The sequence below is a fragment of the Procambarus clarkii genome, unplaced genomic scaffold (assembly GCF_040958095.1).
Source record: "Procambarus clarkii isolate CNS0578487 unplaced genomic scaffold, FALCON_Pclarkii_2.0 HiC_scaffold_98, whole genome shotgun sequence".
NCBI lineage: Eukaryota > Metazoa > Arthropoda > Malacostraca > Decapoda > Cambaridae > Procambarus > Procambarus clarkii.
The window spans coordinates 2,127,999-2,132,030 of NW_027189131.1; the positions used below are offsets into that span (position 1 = coordinate 2,127,999).

The window sequence follows — 4,032 nt, forward strand, 5'->3', positions numbered from 1 at the left end:
TCCTTGGCAGATAACACAAAAATCAGCTTAAAAATTATCTCTGCTGAAGATATTGAAAAACTACAAGTAGATACAGTATTAATAAAGTTTACGACTGGGCAGCAGAAAATAACATGATGTTTAACAGCGACAAATTCCAGGTACTCAGATAGGGTAAAAATGAGAACCTTAAACATAATACAGGGTACAAGACACAATCAAATTTGTCCATAGTAGGAAAGTAACATGTAAAGGACTTGGGAATAATAATGTCTGACAAACTAAAGTTTAGGGAGCATAACCAAGCAAATATTGTGGCAGCCAGAAAAATGAGAGGATGGATTACGAGAACTTTCAAATCCAGGGATCCCATCACAATGGTTGTACTCTTCAAGTCACTTGTGTTGTCCCGTCTTGAGTACTGCTCAGTACTCACTTTCCCCTTCAGAGCAGGTGAAGATTGCTGAAATAGAGGGAATACAGAGAACATATACAGCATGCATAGACTCGATAAAGCACCTAAATTATTGGGATCGCCTCAAAGCTCTCCAAATGTACTCACTAGAAAGGAGACAAGAGAGATAACAAATAATATACACATGGAAAATACTGGAGGCCCAGGTCCCAATAAATAAACAGTAAAATAACAACATACTGAAGTGAACAATATGGAAGAAAATGAAGAATATAACCAGTGAAGAGCAGGGGTGCCATAGACACAATCAGAGAGTACTGAATAAACATCAGAGGTCTCCGGTTTTCAACATACTCCTAGCGAGCATAAGAAATATTGCCGGAACAACCGTGGACTTCTTCAAGAGAAAACTAGATAGTTTTCTCAAAGGAGTGCCGGACCAACCGGGCTGTGGTGGGTATGTGCGCCTGCAGGCCACTCCAAGCAACAGCCTGGTGGACCCAACTCTCACAAGTCAAGCCTGGCCTACTGCCAGTCTTGCTGAGTAAAAAAACTCCCAGAACCCCATCAAGCAGGTATTGATTGCTCTTTAAATACTTAGTATAAGCAAAGATATTTAATGTTTGGTGAAGGATGGAGGGTAGGCAATCCAAGAGAGGAGGTGCATACTCTAGATGAAAGCAAACTAAGTAATACTTAATAAATATTCTAAATTGGAATTTTAGGTAATAATGTACAATCTTTGGATGACAAAACAACACATCAGAAAACGAAGATGCAATGATCTTTACGTCTGTCTGGGACAATTATCAAATTGTGTAATTAATATTTTTGTGAATCATTTGCTAATTATACTCTTAGCTAAATGGATAATATGTAGCATGAAAGAATGCTTCATACACTTTTCTGTCCTGAAAATTATGATAATTTGGGCTATCATAGAGTATGCAATATGATTAAAATATACACCAAATCAAGTCGACGATCCAAGCATCGGTTAGGTTAGGCTAGGTTTGGTTTGGTTTGGTTAAGTTAAGTTAAGTTAGGTTAGATTTGGTTAGGTTAGATTTGGTTAGGTTAGATTTGGTTAGGTTAGATTTGGTTAGGTTTGATTAGGTTAGGTTAGGTTAGGTCAGCCTAACATATCATATTTATTCATTACTAACGTATTGCCAGGAAGCTTTGTGAAGCTTGTGTAGCTTGTGGTAGCTTGTGGTAATTAGACAGACCTGTAATTGGGGGGAAAGGGGGGAGGGGGGAACCTCAATATAAGCCTAATTTGTAGCTTCCTGTTCTCCGACACAATGATTTATTTTACGTCAGGCTTTCAGCACAGCCGCATAAAAAAACCTGGTTATTTATTTATTAATATACGAGATGGTACACTGGGGGTTAAGAGAGAAAATAGGAATAATGATGATTTTACAATCTTGCCCGAAACGCTATGCGTACTAGTGGCTTTAGGTATTGTATGTACTACCTCTATCTATAAATCAAACAGAATGTTTGTACTGTAACTCTGCATCTATGTATATATTTTTCCTAAATCAATTATTATTATTATTGTAAAGCCACTAGCACGCATAGCGTTTCGGGCAAAGATCCCGTACCCAGAAGCTGGGTATCTTTGGTTGCCCTGTGACTACTCTTATGACATTCCCTAACTCTTTATGACATTCCCTAACTCTTATGACATTCCCTAACTCTTATGACATTCCATAACAGTATTGTTAAACTAATAACAATGAACAGTAGTTCAATATTACCGGAATAATCCAACTCATGTGGCCATGTTTTTGTTGTGAAGCCCGGTCGATCAGTTCGTATACATCATACCTTCTTACGAAGGTTAGAGTCTTAAAAATGTCTTACCATTGCTGAGAAATCATAAGATATAATTATTTACAATAATACACTGGTTGTTTTTGTTGATTTAGGGGCGATGACATGAGTAAACTGGTTATGTTGTGATGATTTAGGGGCAACGAACTGTGGTTATTAGACTGTTTTGTACATAAGCAAAAAAAACAAGATGTAATTCTTTTAATTATAACAATAATAACGACAAAAAGTTAATAATTAATGTACTTGTTAAGCAAAATTCGCAATATCTTAGTTTTCTTTAGGAAAAAAAAAGACATCTGGAAAAAGATCTGCATACTATGTCTTACATTTTATTCCGTTATTTACACTAAAAGAACAATTAAACGTACACTATCGGCCGTGCCTGGTGCACGAGCACCAGGCACGGGCACCGGGAGCATCCCAGACACTGCCTTAATCGACTGAGATTAAGGCAGTGTTATTTTCATTCCTTTAGAACAAGGAAATCTCATTCTTAAACTGTATAATATGAGCTGCGCAATAATTGCTGATCATCAATAAAGAAATTCTGGAGGGTTTGTGCAAGGATTAGGATGAGTTAGCCTAGTTTTTACTGTATATCCGTTTCTGGTTACTCAAGGGTGACAGTGGCGGGCAACACGAGAATAAATATTTGTATAAATTCCAATTTCGATCAGATCTACTTGGGGATAGTTTACAAATGTTCGCCATGAAATTTACGTTTTCTTTAATAGCCGAAGAGCTTATTTGAGAAAACAGTATGGCATTGAATCAGCGTGGTAAAACAATTGTATTATTGACACGACGAGTATAATCGACGTAGTTTTTATGTATGTTGCCGGTCGAACACATCCTTATGTGACGTTTTATACTTATGTTCTTCTAGAACATTCTATTGCGAACACATTGGTACAAAAATGAAATACGTACATCGAAAACTAATGTCAGAACAGTGACAAGAGTATACACTTTTAAATATGGCCGCTCGATCGCCGATACACTAATTTCATTTGGGGAAATTTATTTTTTCATACGCCGTTTCGCGACAATTATTTATAACTGATATAAATGTTGCAAAAGAAGTTTATGATTAAGTAACATATTACACATTAAAAAAAATGAATACATTAATACCTAAACAGTTTGTAAATACAGTGATAAATTGTGCCAAACATTACACAATATTATTTACTAAGAAGCGTATGACAACTCAAAACGGCATGATTTCAACAGGATTTTTTATAGTTGTCAAAAACTCTGATTTTAATTATCAAGTATTTGTCACAATGTATTTTATATAATTATGAGGCAGTGGAACGACCAAAATGTTCTGTATTATAAATGCATAATGCTAAATTTCTATATACATAACAGTAAAATAATGACCACCTACATTTAAGGATAACTAGGAAATAGTAACTGGAAACTTTATTTGAACGAAAATTCAATATCAAATTTCTTAGATGTTTTTCTTAATATAAAGATCAACAGTAACGAATCTTATTCATTATGGACAAATTAACAAAAAAAACATAATTTTCATTGAGGACCATGTATTAGAGCATACTTAGTCACTTATATATTAAAAGTATTGTGTTTTTTGAAACATTGGGGTTGTAAACAAACAGAACGGCCTACCCGAATAGTCGTAACATAAGAAGTTGTACATGTTTGCTAATTTATTATTTGATAAATGATTATTACTAATTTACGACGACTATAAAGGTTTCCCATTAGTTAAATTACTGTAGTGTGACTAAATGCTACTACAAAACATATATAAATCCTGGGAA

At 35.0% G+C, this 4,032-nt stretch overlaps 1 long non-coding RNA gene across 1 annotated transcript in view; it reads right to left on the reverse strand.

The window, feature by feature from the left end:
• Positions 1–2,317, reverse strand: part of LOC138360153 (uncharacterized) — a 5,362-nt gene extending 3,045 nt beyond the window's left edge. Inside the window, exon 1 of the long non-coding RNA XR_011226229.1 lies at positions 2,161–2,317. This is a non-coding gene — a long non-coding RNA (uncharacterized lncRNA). The remainder of the gene's footprint in view (positions 1–2,160) is intronic.
• Between the last annotated feature and the right edge of the window lie 1,715 nt (positions 2,318–4,032).